The sequence below is a fragment of the Falco biarmicus genome, chromosome Z (assembly GCF_023638135.1).
Source record: "Falco biarmicus isolate bFalBia1 chromosome Z, bFalBia1.pri, whole genome shotgun sequence".
Lineage (NCBI taxonomy): Eukaryota > Metazoa > Chordata > Aves > Falconiformes > Falconidae > Falco > Falco biarmicus.
Window position 1 is genome coordinate 378,145 of NC_079311.1, and position 15,789 is coordinate 393,933.

General features: G+C 54.1%; 1 protein-coding gene across 7 annotated transcripts in view; it reads left to right on the top strand.

Moving 5' to 3' along the window:
• Window positions 1-15,789, top strand: part of LOC130142340 (FERM and PDZ domain-containing protein 1-like) — a 59,664-nt gene that overhangs the window by 4,702 nt on the left and 39,173 nt on the right. Inside the window, exon 1 of one of the 7 annotated variants that reach the window (XM_056324059.1) lies at window positions 12,204-12,287. The exons of the other annotated variants lie outside the window; for them this stretch is intronic. The gene's annotated coding sequence lies outside the window, so the exon portion shown is untranslated. Of the gene's footprint in view, window positions 1-12,203; window positions 12,288-15,789 lie in introns of those variants that run through there. 7 annotated transcript variants of the gene reach the window in all.

The window sequence follows — 15,789 nt, forward strand, 5'->3', positions numbered from 1 at the left end:
ATGCCATCTCTCCTAGTGTGTGAGCACACTAATAGTGTGCGTGGCCCTTGCTGCTGGCGTCTAATGCTCAGTGTCTTGGCTTCCCAGTGCCTTGCAGCTGGAGCATCCATACTTACTGCTTTCAATTCTGCTGGTCTGAAGACCGGATAGTGTGACTAAAGACCATATGTACGCTGAGTCCAGGACCGATGCATCTACTGCAGGCAGTGCTGCACAGGCACACGAGAAGATACCGGTATCTAACCCAGCCTTAACCAGGGCAAAGGGTGAGTTAGACCAGCTTAGGCTGGTTGATGTAATGCAAGGCAGGTCTCCTTCAAACGAGAATGCTCTGGCAGAAGCTCCCAAACAGGACTGCCCATGCAGTATTGCCTGTGAGACTTGGTCTGCCATTTCTGTCCACAGGCTGTTTTCTTTTGGGACAGTCACTAGTGAACAGCTTTCATCTTTATTTCCTGTTTTCCAGCCTGGATCTGCAGCCTCTGGCGTTGGTATAGTGAAAAAAATGTAAAACTCTGCAGCAGGCAGAAGCTGCACAGGTAACAGAAACATCAGCCCCAGAGGAAGAGCGAAGGGCAGGAGCTCAGCGCTTGGCGAAGGGACAGTTAGTACCGATGGAGATGAGCTCCACGAGAATGTCAATAAGGAGCCGTCTGACTAGGGCATGCTAACTGCTAAAAGAAAACAAACCAGGGGAAAAGTTCGTCCTTTTCTCCAACGGCCCCCACCCCAAAGAGGATGGATCCCCCGGCGGGGCATCGTGGTGATACAGATTAAAACCGGCCCCGTGGGCACGTATTAGCTTGAGTGTTCAGAGTGGACAATAAGGAAGGACCAAGCATTAATGTCTGCATAATTAATGTATGCAAAGATAAACAGGAACTTCAGGGAACTGCCCAAGGAGTTGGAAAATACATCTTGAAGAGGCGCCAGAGGGGGATTCTGAATGTTCGGAAACCTTTCTGTATATGCCTGACTTTGTATAATAAATATCGGGCTGCTTGTTGAAACGGTGTGCAAGTGAGGAGGAGCGACCGCCCTTGCACTCAGCGCCGCAATAAACATACCTGCTTTGTAACTCCTTGAGCGGTAGAGTTCGATTCCGCACGTCAGTGTGAAGGTCAGAAGAGATGACAAGGGCTGTTATATAGCGTTCTGCAAGTTTCCAGTAAGTTTGTCTAGTCAGATGGTGCACCGATAAATGCAGCTATCATAGGTGGTGCCTGAGGCAGCTGCACTGCAAGATCAGTGCCCATTGCTCACTCAGTAGGGCTACAGTAACAGACACCCAGAGGTGGCATGGTCTTGTGTCCATTCATCCTCTCTCCTCAGTTCTGAGGCATGTAATATTGTCCGTGTCTCCCCGCAGACAGAAAAAGTCTACCACGGTTAGAGCTCTGCCTCTTGACTTTATCAAATCTGAAGTCTTTTCCTTTCAACTAATTCCAGCCAGAAGCTCTGGCATGTATTGCAGCTAACGGCAGCTACTTAGGGCCAGGAAAGCCAGCAGTGTCAGTCACACCTTTCCAGCAGGACTCTTGGCAACTGTACAAGGGGGAAGACTCTCTGGCACAGGTAACTTTGTTGAATGAGATTCCAAAACGGAATCTACATCTAGTCCTGCTAACACCGTGCTGTGGCAGAGCTGTCAGCTGGATGGCTAATCCAAAGGGAAAGCCAAATTACAAGGAGCTTAAGCAGGGGAAAAATTTTAAAACCACATCGCACTGACCTCTTCGAGGAACAACGTAGGAGGCTGCACAGGTTCTTGTGCAGGGGTACATTTGGTATAGTGCTGCTGGGGAGAGTGACACCCTTAGATGGCAATAGGACTGGGGGAGAGATGTTATTTCTCTGCAGAGCAAGCAGCAAATAATGAGGCAGTGTTCAGGCCTACAGGGTATCCTGGGGGTTGTGTAAACTGGGTGATTAAAAGGAGCAAAACGATACCAGAGCAGACAGTCCAGCAATGTAAATCCACACAGAGCTGCTAAAACACAGCGTAACAGTTCCAGGAGAGGAAGCCTCATGCCCTCCTCTCACCTGTGCATTGCAGTGGGCACAGTGAAAAGGCACAGTGGGGCCCAGAGAGACACAGGGCGAAGAGACGGCGCCAACCACACGAACAGCTGAGTCCTTAGGGCACCTTGAGCTGGAAGCCTCCCACTTCACAGCTGTGTTGTGCTTCTACCCAGCTCCCCAATCCCCTTTGCTCCCTTTTGCTGTGGCTCATATCTCCCCAGCAGCCTCACCAGCTACGTCCTGCTTAGTGGGGACCTGGGGCAGGGGAACAGTTCTTGATGCGTAGCAGGAGGAGAAGGAGTAGCAAGACTGGTCTGGCCTCTCCCCTCAGACCCTTGCATGCTCACCACATGTCTGGACACCTGGGGTTTGGCACCTCAGGGGGCCAGATGGTGACACAGGTTGATTTTCTGTAGCAGTATTCCCTTTACCATCAGAGGTCACCATCGCACCACGCATCTCCGTGTGATGATGTGGCTTTACTCCACGCTGCCTGCATTGGCAGACAGGTTAGTGCTCAGGCAGCAAAGCTTAATTTGCAGTTCCTAGAGGAAGCACGCATCCAACAAGGGGTTCTGCTTTTCCATTCGCCACCTCCACCTGCCGCCTCACCGAGATGTCATACTCAGGCCATCTCTGTCTGTCCTGAGGCTGTACCTGTAGTGGTTGCTGCACAGAGCTGGAAGGAGACCAGCACAGCAGCCTCAAGCTGCAGCATGGAGGGGGCTAGTGCCGATGCTCCAGCCTCCCCTGTCTGCTTCTGCCAGACTGTTGGAACTGGCTCACTCGTGAAAAAGTCATCTTTGCTCCCTGTAGGGAAGGCTGGATCCAGCAGCCCAAGAGAGGTGAGGCTGCTGCACCCAGGCTCAGCCAGCAGTGAGGCTGAGCAGCTATTAACAGAAAGCATGTGCATACACATGCACACCCTTACAGTGCTGCAGTGGATTGACCCTGAGTGGACACCAGGTGCCCCCCAAAGCTGCTCTATCACTTCCCCTCCTCGGCTGGACAGGGGAGAGAAAATATAACAAAAGGTTCGTGAGGCATGTTAAAGACAGGGAGAGATCGCTCACCAATTATAATCATGGGCAAAACAGACTCAGCTTGGGGAAGTTAGCTTAATTTATTACTATTCAAATTAAAATAGGATAATAAGAAATAAAAGCACATCCCAAAAACACCTTCCCCCTACCCCCTTCCCTTCTTCCTGAGCTCAGCTTCACTCCCAATTTCTCTCCCTCCTTCCCACCAGCAGCGCAGGGGGATGGGGAACAGGGGCTGTGGTCAGTTCATCACACGCTGCCTCTGCCACTCCTTCCTCCACAGGGGAAGGGCTCCTCACACCCTGCCCCTGCTCCAGCATGATGTCCCTCCAGTGGGAGACAGTCAGTCATGAATTGCTCCAGCTTGAGTCCTTTCCCACAAAACTGCTCCAGCGTGGGTCCTTTCCGTGGGGTGCAGCCCCTCAGGCACAGCCTGCTCCAGTGTGGGTCCCCACGGTTTCACAAGTCCTGCCAGCAAACCTGCTCCAGCCCGGGTTCCTCTCTCCACGGGACCACAGGTCCTGCCAGGAGCCCACTCCAGCGTGGGCTGCCCATGGGTCACAGCCTCCTTCGAGCATCCCTCTGCTCTGGTGGGGGGCCCTCTCCGGCTGCAGGTGGGGATCTGCTCCACTGTGGGCCTCCACGGCCTGAGGGTGGACAGCCTACCTCACACCGTGGGCTTCACCACAGGCTGCTGGAAAATCTCTGCTCCAGTGCCTGGAGCACCTCATGGCCTCCTGCGCAGACCTGAGTGTCTGCAGAGTTGTTCTTCTCACTTCTCTCTCCAGCTGCTATTGCTGTTGCACAGTTTTCCCCGCCTTCTTAAACATTAACATATCCCATAACGAGGTACCTATGTACGATGTTACGTTATGAGCCATGTTACGATGGCTCAGCCTTGGCCAGTGGTGGATCCATCTCGGAGCCAGCTGGCACTGGCTCCATTTGACACAAGGGAAGCTTCTAGCAGCTTCTCACAGAAGCCACCCCTGTAGCCCCCCCTGCTCCCAAAACTGTGCCGTGAAACCCAATACAAGTTCGCAGGTACATGGCTGTGGATATATGTGTCACATATACATGGCTGGCCACACGCATCAGTGCAGACAGGAGCCCTGAGCACTCACGCAAATGCAGACAGCACCAGCAGCCTCGATGTGCTCCCCTTTGTGGCCTGAGACCACCATGAAAACACATGCACACTGTGCAGAGTCCCTCATTCAAGAAGGATGCTAGAAGTGGAGTTGAATTAAGGTGGCAGCAAGACAGGCTATGCTGACCCAGCGTAGGGCATGACCAGACAAGCATCCCGATCAGAAATCAGTTTCTGTGTTGCTGACCCTTTTTATCACCTTACCCCTCTGTTTTCACATGTTCATCCTGCCTGAACTGCGTCAATTCCCATGTTTCCCCACATTTGGTTCCTCCCCTGGGCATCCCGTTAATAAGCTTTGTGCTCTTCCCCTGCCCGCTGTAGCGTGTCCCATACCCCTGGCAGAGACCCCTGGGTCCGTGAGGGGCTGGGGAGAGGGCAGGTGTCCCCCAGCCTGTGGGGCTGAGTTCCCCTGGGACTGGGAGATGCTGAGCAGGGGCTCACCCCTCTGTGTTGGGGTGTGCATTCAACAGTTCTGGGTGCCACCACCCTGGGCCTTGTCCCCAGGCATTGCTCCCACACTGGGCTCCCAGGCCTGGGGACGCTCTGGTGCCTGCCTACAGAAATTCAGGGGAGGCTCAGCAGCCACTGGGCGTGCTGGGGTGCTCCCAGGAGTTTCCATGGGCTGTGGAGGGACCAGCCTCTCCCCAGCAGGCTCTGGGAGGTCCCTCGCAGGCTGCTCTCCTCCAGTGACTTTCCTCCAGAGGTGAAGTGTGCGAGGGATCACACTCACAACCCGGACGATGAAGCAGGGTTGCCTCCTTGGTGCTGACACAGCCAAGAAGGTGGTGGGGAATGTTCGGCACCAGCCTTAGGGCCAGAGAGCAATTTGGCTTCTCAAGGTTCCTGTGGGACGTGGGTGTCACCAGGTGCTCCAGCGACCACTCTATGGGCCAGCGCAGCTCTGTCCCTCCCCTTCTCCAGCGGTGCTCCTCAAAGAGCCCAAGTGGAAGGGCTTCACCATGGCCCCTGGTGCCAGCTCTTGTCATGCCTGTCTTCCTTCACCCCACGTAACCTGTGCATGGTGACCGGTGGTGCCAGCCTGGGCCATATCGGGATGATCACTGGCCAGTGATTTGACGTGGCTTATGTGAAGGATACCAACGGCAAGAGCTTTGCCGCCAGGCTCTCCAGCATCTTCGTTATTGGCAAAGTCAGCTTGCACAGCCCCGATGTGGGTGGCTTCTCTCCCATTGCTGGGGGCTGCTGGCTGACACCAAGAGGCATGCGTGTCTTCCGTGGGCAGCTGCCTTTCCACACGGTGAAGCTCCAGCCCTGGCATCAGCTGTGACTCCGCTCCCAGTGGTTCTGCCTGCTCTGGGATGACCACTCTGGGAAGCGGAAGCATCCATGAGAAGCATCCAGCTGCCTCTGCTGTCTCGCTGTCTGCCATGGGCTCTCCTGTCCAGCTTGGAAGCGGGTGGCGTTTCGATCTTGGCTGAAGTGCGTCCTTGATGGATGTGACTGAAACAGAGACAGATGTAGGCCTGTACGCCTTCGGCGAGTTCCTAAGGAGCTTCTGCTGATCCAGCGCCACAGCTCTGTGTCTGTGGCCCAGCACAGGCAGGGTCTGGCTTCTGCTGCTTTTCCCCCCTGAATGGGAAAGCTCTGCCCCCTCCGGGCTTCCTGGTGGGGAGGTGGCTTCTTCCCCTTTGCTGAAGGGCAACGAGCCGTGGATCTCCTTGCCTTGTGGAAAGGGCATCCACCTGACCAGTGCTGAAAAAGAAAGACCAGAGACTGGCGGCCGAGCGGAGCAGTGTGTGAACTCCACCTCGGGCCCACGGTGGTCCTTTCAGTGTATTCATGAAACCATTTACTGAATGGCTGAAGGTGGGGCTGGGGGGCTGGAGAGCAGCAGTGCCTGTGGGGAAGGCCCAGACACCGAGGTGGCAGGGGCGGGCAGCGTGCCCACACAGCAAGGGCTGTGCTAGCCAGGGCATGGGTGGCACCGTGGGAAGAGGTTCCACCGCGCCGTGGGCCCAGGGAACGCCATGCCCGGGTACCGGCTGCGGGCTGGGGCTGCCGGATCCAGGCAGACACGGGGCCGGTAAGCTCTCGACTCGTTCTGCATCCTCCCCTAGGCAGAGCTCGATACATTCCTATTGCTCCTCACACCAAGAGCAAATCCACCACCTCTCCTTGCTGGCCCTGTCTCTCCTAAGATGTACGCAGCCAACCATGACAGCATTCAGGTCGTGCAAGCTATCCCCTCACGTGTCTGTAATTACAATGAGATCACGGCCCTGCGACCTCACACAGGTCTCTAATTCTTCCTGCTTTTTCTCCATGCTGTGTGTGCTGGGGTACCACTATTTTGGAGAGGTAGGTTGGAGAGGTGCAAGTGGATCCACCATAGCCACACGTGCTCCTTGGGGTGGCTGGCTGCCTGGCGCTCAGCTTGGCAGGCAGCTAAGGAGCATACATCACTGTTCTGGTTGGCCTGGCTTATTCCCCAGTTTGATGCGATGGCGTGAGCATTGCCAATTTGGACCCATGCCCCCGAGCCCTGCAATTTAAAGCCCGCCTCACCAAGCTGGCCAGCCTGCTGCCAAAGAGTCCCTTGTCTCTTCTAGACAGGTGGATCCCATCCCTCCTTAGCAGGCTATAGCCAAAGAAGGTCCCGTTGTCATGAAGGGGCCCAGGGAGGCTGTGGGACCACCAAGTCTGCATTTTCTCAGACTCTGATGGGACACACCCCTGAGTCTGGTCAGAGAGTTTTGTTCAACTCCAAAATACAAAATGGGCAGCATAGATACCTCTTGGCTCTTCCTCCTGACTCAAGATGCCCGTGTGCACAGCCCAGCCCTGCTACTTCTGCTGCAGCAGACCCTGGTGCATCCTTTCCACTCAGGATCCTCTGCCTTTGCAGCCATGGAGCCCAACATAGGAAGCAGCGGGGCTCACAGGGGCAAGGAGGGAAGCCAAGGCTATACATACGATCAGCTTTTCACTCCATTCCTCCACTGCTCGCATTTGCAAGAGGAGCAGGAGAGAATGAGAATCTCTTGCTTGGAATCTTGTGTCCTGCAGCACGGCGCCACACCGGTACCTGAACATACTCCAGGCTGACAGAAAATTGCTGCTGGTTCAGGGATACAAAACCTGTTTCAGTCTCTGTAAGGAAAGCCTTGCCTGGGTATGATTTCGGAATGAGAGGCACAAGGCATGAAAGTGCTCCTGGCAAGTCATAGACATGGCTGTAAAAGAAGAGATGAAGGGCAGCAGGAATGCCCTGATGCTGGGACTAGAAGGAAAGCCTTGATCATGCACTGCTGGGGAGGGACTTGCCCATGGATGGCATGCAGCACTGCTCTCACTGCCATTGATGAGAGCACCAGAGCACTGGAGGAGGGTCTGAAAAACAGAGGGGCCAGTGGCTCATGTAGGTGCTCCTACACCCCCCTGCAATGGGGAGGTTCTTTATGAGACCGTGGTGATGCAGTGCCGTGCAAACATTAGGTACAACAGACCAAGTTTAGGATAGAACTGAAATGTTCAAAGTCCTTGGTTTGAATCACAGAGAGGCGAGTAGAACGGCAGCTTGAGGGGGTCCAGCCAGACTGCTGGGACACCCTGAGGACAGAGGTTGACTCAAAACACAGGTCCCACGGAGCGAGGCCAGCAGAGGCCCCAGCTGGTCCAGAGCTGGAGTGCCAGAGGCACAGGCAACGGCCGAGGGTGCCAGCTCTGCTCAGTGTGGAGAAGAGGGAGCACAGGGGCCCTCCAGCTCTGCCTGCTGACATGGGCCTTGCTTCCACCCATCTTTCTGCCAGGATGGACCAGGCATAGACAGGCACTGAGGGGAAATGGTCAGTTATTGGCCTCAGAAAGTGTCCAGGCCTGATCCCACCAAAACTGTGACATGAGGCTGGCAGCACAATGACCTCTCAGGGCAGCTGAATGTCTGGGGTGCCATCCCTGCACCCATCCCTCATGTGCCTCCCTGTGCCGCACCCTCTGGATGCTGCGCAGGCTCAGGGCCAGCCAGCATCTTCAGGGACCCCTTCACAGAGGGTGTGTGTGACATCCCAGTGTGTGTGACACCCCAATGACCTTCGGGTATCACTGGGGATCTGCTACGGCTTGGGGCTCATCTTTTGTGCATCACCGAAGTCAGCATTCCCAAGCTGTGATTTATCTTCTGGGAGACACAATACTGAAAGCAGTGTTATTTGACCAGTCATATTGGAATCTGCCTTACTGAGGTCACGTGAGGCCAGATAGTTTGAAATCCCCCATCGGTTCTCAATTCAGGCATCCCAGGGATGTCCCCACCACTCCAGGTCTGTTTTATCTCCATTAAGCCAGTCCTATCAGTCTGCTGTGGTCTGGGAGTACAGCACAAAGGGCTCAGGGTACCCTGGCACTCCTGGCATCCCAAGGGAAGATTTCTCTTCCTGCTCTTTCCCCTTAATTTTGGGAGGAGATGAACAGGTGCCCCTGCTGCTCATGATGCTGCCCAAGCTGCTGCGAGAACCTCTGTGCTGCTTTGTACATGCAGGGGGTGAAACCAGCCCTAAAAGCTTCACTTGGAAGTGAAAAAAAAATAAATGCTAAAAATCAATGCCAGAGCCTCAAGGCAAATACTTCAGACTTACCATCCATTTACCTGTGATCTGGACAGGGAGAGACAGAGCCAATAGGAAATGTGATCCCACCAAAACTGTGACATGTAACCACAGCTTGCTCTGCCCATGCACCAAGTGGTTGAACATGATTCCTGGTGTCTTCAGGTTTAATGCACTGATGTTTATGCTGAAGAGAACCAGAAAGGAGACATCATTTGTCTGTATCGCTTTAAGAAGCAATCGCTACTCTAAGTAGAATCAGAGCCTATAGCATGCTACCTGTCAGTCTGGGAGGGTCTGAATGCGTTTCTACCTTCAGGGTAAATGTTTTCTGGTCGCTTATATCGTTAACAGAAGTGTTTCTCTTGTCACACTGTTTCCTTTTTGCCTTCTACCACAGATGAAAAACTGTGGGTTCCTTTTTGAGCTTCTTGTCTTGAAACACATTGACAAAGAGGTGAGAAGGAAGATGGATGTTTCAAGGGCAAATTGGGGACTGTATAGTTTGGCTCTGGTATATTTGAGCTATTCTGCTTCGTGGGTTAATCTGTCTATTCCTTGCTAAGGGATCTGAAAGGGTTTCCTTAACAACAGATCGGTGAGGGGTGCCTGCACAGCAGGCTTTGGAGCTTCTCGGTGCTGGCTCTTGGCCTGATTTGCTGTCCACGCTTAAGCAGCCAGCTATTAGTCAGAGCATCAGGGTGAGCTGTAAACAGGCAAGGCGTGCCCTTCTTATGGGCACAGAGGCAGGAGAGATCTACAGGAGAGATTCAGAGAGATGCCCTGGTTCAAACTACAGACTGGCCTGCCAAACAGGTCTTCCCACCGGGGAGAGAGAGCACACAGAAGGGCTCGGACCCACACATGCCCTTCTCACAGGTGCCACTTCTCTGGAAGGACTCCAGCGCAACCAGCTCTGCCACACATCTTTCACACCTCTTTTGTCTTCTGAGCTGCTTTGTCTTCCTCTGGTCACAAATGCGATGTTGTTGTATTTTAAGAAGGTATCCTGGGCTGCATAAAAAGCAGCATGGACACCAGGCTGAGAGACGTGCTTCTGCCCCTCTGCTCTGCTCTGCTCTGGTGGGATCCCATGTGCTGTACTGTATCCAGCTCTGGGGCCCCCAGTACAAGAAAGGCCTGGAGCTGTTGGAGCAGGTCCAGAGGAGGGCTACAAAACTGATCAGAGGGCTGGAGCACCTCTCCTATGAGGAAAGGCTGAGGGAGGTGGGGTTCCTCAGCCTGGAGAACAGAAAGCTCCAGGGAGACCTTACTGTGGCCTTTCAGGACTTAAAGGGGGTTTATAAGAAAGATGGGGACAGACTTTTTAGCAGGGTCTGTAGCGATAGTACAAGGGGTAGTGGTTTTCAGCTAAAAGAGGGTCAACCCAGACTTGATATAAGGAAGACATTTGTGACAACGGAGGTGGTGAAACACTGGCACAGGTTTCCCAGGGAGGCGGTAGGTGCCCCGTCCCTGGAAACACTCAAGGCCAGGCTGGATGGGGCTCTGAGCAACTTGATCTAGTTGAAGGTGTCCCTGCTCATTGCAGGGGGGGTGGGCTAGATGGTCTTTAAAGGTCCCTTCCAACGCAAACCAACCTGTGATTTTATGATTCTGAGGTAGTTTGTGTCACTCACATAATGCTCAATGACCTTTGATGGGTCAAACAACTACAAAGTTGTAGTGATTGTGAAAGGTGCCAGACAAACTCAGCTTTTACAGCAGCAGTGAAGAAAAATAACCATCGTTTCTGTGGGTGTGTTGATTTGGGAGAGGGTTTCAAGTCTCTGAAAAAGGAACAGAAAGAGCAGCAAAGGTAAAGGCAGAAGGACCCGCAGTGCAGAAGTGTTCTGGCTAATTAGAGAGTATGAAAGAGCAAAACCAGAAAGGCACAAACCAGAAAAAATCAATACCTTTCAGTATATGAGTCTTTGTTTCCTGACCAGCCTTGTGCTAAATAAAGAGCTGCAGACAGTTGCAGGGGAATTTAAACACAGAGCAGGGCATTTTTGCAGCAAAGGCTGGTGTCAGAGATGGGAAAAGAAGAGCTGACACAGTGGTTGTAGGTTCCTGTGTCCCCATTTGTGCAGTGCCAAATGAAAGTCGTGCAGTGCCAGGCGATGTCCAAGCAGCCCTGCACCCCACTTTCTTTGTCCTTAGCACCACTAAGCCCTTTGTGCCTAGAGTACCAGGAGCAAGAGCACTGCACACTGTGTTACGTGATAAAAGTGGCTCTGCACACCCACGGAGGAGTACGGAGGGGCAATAGCAGGGTAGGAAGCCGAAATAATGCCCTGCCCTGTCTACTCCCAGGCCCATACGGTAGTCACTAGCCCACGAGAGGCCCGCTTCCACAAGCCGTAAGGAGCACAGAGGCACAAAGGGAGTTGGAAACACAAATTAGGGACTCAAAGGAACGGCAAATCTGTCCAGGGCCCTCCCAGGGCTGTCCCAGGAAAGCCTCAGCCCCACAGTCCAGGCATGAAACCATCAAAAGGAGTCTGTGTCTGAGCACCCTGGGACTCCGCCATCAACATGCTGTGGGGTGCAGGGGAAGAGCGTTCCGAGATTCTGCAAAGCCTGTTACACAGGATGCCCAGGGGAGGAACCAAATGTGGGGAAACACAGGAATTGACATGGTTTGGGGAGAACCAACAAGTGAAAACAGAGGGTTAAGACAATAAAAATGGCCGGCAGCATAGAAACTGTCTTCTGGTCAGGATGTTTGTCTGGCCATGCCCTGCAACGGGTCAGAGCAGCCTGTCTTGTTGCCTGATACAGCTCCACCTGAGTGAGGGACTCTGGGGTGTGTGGTGTGGGTGTGCAAGCGAGCGTGCAAGTGCTGGTGATGATCCAGCTGGGTGAGCGGCGAGGAGGTTATGTGGCCATGGACTTGGGGAGTGGGGGTCTCTAGGGGTGAGACCACCGGAGGGGCTGGCTACTGGGGCAACCGGGGCAGTCCTGGGCAGCTCTGTATGTTTGGTGTGCGCGGGAGGGTCTGGTCCAGCAGCTGGAGTGGGGCCACGGCTTCAGGGCGTTGTATGGGCTTGTAGGTGCCAGCGACTGGTGACGCTGGGAACCAAGGGGGAGCTATACTGGGCTGCCAGTATCTGTGGCTGGCTGCTGGAGGGACCCACGCTGTACACGCACGGGCTGATAAACCGGAGAGGGGAACAAGCTGAGGCTGCGGGTGCTGATGTTGGATGATGTAAGCAACAGCCCCGGGCGTGTGGGTTTCGGCGTGCCTTTGGGGCACCTTCCCAGTCCCGCTGCTGCTCGGACCCGGCGGGCAACGGCGTGCAGCAGCTTCACCTCCATCAGGCACCCCCGGGGACACCCCGCCCCGCCCCCGGCCCCCGCCCCGCCCCCTTCCACCGGCAGGGGCGGGGCAACCCGCCCCCCGGCCCCGCCCCGCTGCCCGGCCCCGCCTTCCCGGGCAGAGGCCGCACCTGCCCCGCCGCCGGCGCCGCCGCGGGCTCCGCGCTCCGCGTCTGGCAGCAGGTAACGGGGCAGCTTCCGCAGCAGCGGCGGCGGCGGGCGGGGGTCCCCTCCCGTGCCGGGAGCTGCGGGAGCCCCCGACGGCGCGGCGGCTGCGGGGCCGCTTTTCCTTGCCGCCGGCTCGGTCCGGCCGGGCTCCGCCCTGCGCCCCTTGCAGCGGCCGCGGCTGCCCCGGGGCCCCTCGGGCGGGCTCCCCGCGTCGGTCGGCGCGGCCCCGCCGCAGCCTCCGCCGAGGAGCGGGCCGGGAGCCGCGGAGCGTCTGGCGGGGCGGGCCGGGGGCCCGACCGGCGTTGCCTCGGCGGGCGGGTGGGTTGGGCCCCGGTGGATCCCGGTGCCAGCGCAGGTGCGGAGCCGCGCGGGTCCGCCGGGACCCTCCAAAGCGGCTGGAGCGATGAGGTGGTGCAGTAAGTAGTGCCGCCGGTTGCGCTCCGCATCGGCTGTTTCTCCAAAGCCACGTGGAAAATTGCTTTGCTGCTGGAGGCAACGCCAACGGCAGGCGCGTCTGCCCCAAAACTGTCATCAAAGAAACCGGTGCTACCGGGCTGGCTTAGCCGGTCGCCAGGCTGATACGGTGGGAGAAATCCACGAACCCAGGACTCCAGCAGAAAGCCAGCACCTCTGAGTTCTGGTCTAGTGCCCTGCTGTTAGCTGCTATCCAGAAATACCCGTCTTGCTGGGTGGTAGCTGCTTGGACGGTGTCTGTGTGAATGAAATGGTCGTTACTTAGAGTTTCGTGTGCCTGACTTCGTTCAGGGGACTTGTTCAGTGGTTTTTGGGCCTGATCTTGCACCAAACGCCGTGAGGTAATTTTCTTTTTCAGGGGAGGAAGCTATACATGCCTCACTCCCCTCCCCCCCCTCCCCCGCAACCCCCAAACCGACAACAAAACGAGCAGATAAGTTCCCAACCCCTCACTGTTGTCGAATTCATAGTCAATTATTTTTGCCTTTTAACAATGGGATAATACTGTGAGAGGAATGTCACCTGAGCTGGGGGGAGCGGAAAGTCAGAGTGGCTTTAACATGCAAACATCAGGTCCAGCATTCTGGAGAGCATCTTCATTACAAAGGACGGTGGTCTCAATAGGCAAAGGCGGGATCTCTGCAGGGCAGCTGGAGCACAGAGATCAGGCTCTGTGAAGGACAGCAGATAAGGGCGGGGTGGCATTGCGTATTCGGCTGGGCTGGGAGGTGTTACAGATTTGTGTTGCTGGCCAAAGTGATTGGATTTGTTCCGTTTGTATGTGCTCATGATGGCTATCTAACCGCTGACAACATACCTGCCAGCTTCCACCTGGGTATAACCTATTCTGGATTTGCATGCTGGTCTCCACCTCTTGAGCATCACACATTTTTGCTACTACTCTGTGACAGCTTGTCTGTGGCTCCCGTGTTGAAGACGGGTTTACTGCAGTACTGGGAAGCTATCTGAAATTTTTCCTTCCTGGCAGATTTGGCTGAGACAACCTGCTGATGGGATGTGGGAGATAAGGCTGAATGCTCTAAAGGGGCTGTAAGGCAAGAAGTGTTGGGAAACCCATTAGTTATGGGGGCCTTGTCCTGGAGGGGCAGTCCAGCTGGCCCAGAACCTCCAGAACTGGAGATGGAAATGATAGTCATGTTAAATAGGAGGCCCTCAGTGAATCGTTTCCTCTGCTTTGGCTCTTTCTGTGGTCCTGTTCCCGCTCCCATATGGGGTTCTCTGTAGCAAGGCAGAGAGAGAAATGTTCAGAGGGCTATCGTGTAACTGGATAAAAATCCAGGCTGGAAAAGAAAAAAAAAATAAATTCTGGAAGTCTGCAAGGCAGCATTTCATTCTCCCTGCATAAATTCCAACTGACATCAGCTAGAGAGGCACGTGACCCTTGCCCCATCCCTCCATTTGTGAATCTGCCCGTGCAGCTCTAGGAAGACTGATGAGTAAGCTGTGGGACCAAACTGGTGGGAAGGCCAAAAGCAAATAATTGCAAGGATGCAGCACAACTGCAAGGAAGAGGCTGGCCCTCTGTCCAGGTCCATGACGCTACAGGGATAATAGAGATGGAGACAGGTCTTTCTCAGACAAGAGTAGAGGGGTGAGAGGGCTCTGGATGGATAGGGGGCTTGAAAGAAGCCAGTGAAGCCTTCCAGGAGATGGCAGGTGAAGTTCTTCTCCACCCAAGCTTCCCGGTCATGTCCTGTACCAGATGCAGCTGCTATGGGAAAGAGTGGCTTGGCAGCAGAAGTGGTGGCATTCGTCTGCCTATGGCCTTGCAGCTGAGTGTGGAGCTTGCTGTGGTGGAGACTCCTTTGCTTCTGTAGTTTAGCCGTTGGTAGCAAGGCATATGGCACGCATTTCCAAGTGTAGTGCTATCTGATTTATCCTGCATTTCGCTCGTCTAAGTTTCAGTAAATGACACTCTAAATTCTTGCTGAGCAAGCTGCTAGCAAATAGAGAAGTGTGTTTAATGCTGGTTAGTTACCTGGGATCTAATTCTTGCAAAAAGCCTGGCATTTTTAAAGCTGAAGACAAGCTGTTAGGCTTCCATGAAGTGGCTCTGTGTGCAGCACGAAATTCCCAAATCAGTATTTTTCAAGGGCATGTATTTCCCCCTTTATTCTTCGTTTGTTGGCATTTACCAAAAGGCTATGCAGAAGTGGTTTCCCAGCATAAAGTCTCCATGCTTGGTGAAATCTGAGGCATGGGTAAAGATCATCTTTACCCACAGATGCGGAGGAACCTGGTTTGTTGCCTGCCCTGAACTTGTGTACGCTGAGGTGAGATTTCTTCTGGGTAAACAGTCCCAGGAAGACACTGGAAATACTCCAGAGTGCCAAACTTTACAGGCAGGGGTTTTGGTCCAAGGTCTGCACCAGGACGTCGAGATCAGTGCCAATACGTGGAGTTCTGCACAGAATCTTCCCCGCCCCCGTTGCGCAAATTCTAAGTGGCATGACATTGTTGCAAACTGGGCTAGCTTCTTGGTTTCATGGTATTGTGCACACAGAAGCTGGGGAAGGGGATCTGACGACACACTGAGGGAGACAGTTCTTTTTATCACTGTGAAAGTAAGTTACTCTTGGAAATTAGAGAGGAATATTCTTTCAGGGCTGTCAGTTCTTGTCCAGATAGATATAGCTAAAGGGATGATCTTCACGCACTTCCACACAAGTTTATTTTTAGAAGTGAAAGCTGTTCTGGAGGGGAGGTATCGATTTTTCTCCTTTCCACCTTGAACATTCTGTTTATTGTTTTCCTCAGTTTGTGTGTAATGGACCATACACAAAGCTATTCCTACTTCTCCCCTTTACTCTAAATACATAAGCCTTTGCTAAAACAATTTTTATTTGGTGCCTGAAGTCTTTGCATGCTATGCCCAGAACCTCATATTTTAAAACTGTCATGGTTTAACCCCAGCACGCAACTAAGTACCATGCAGCTGCTTGCTCACTCTTTCTTTTTTTTTCTTTTCCCCCAAGCTGACTCATGGGATGGGGAGGAGTACTGGAAAAAGGTAAAACCCATG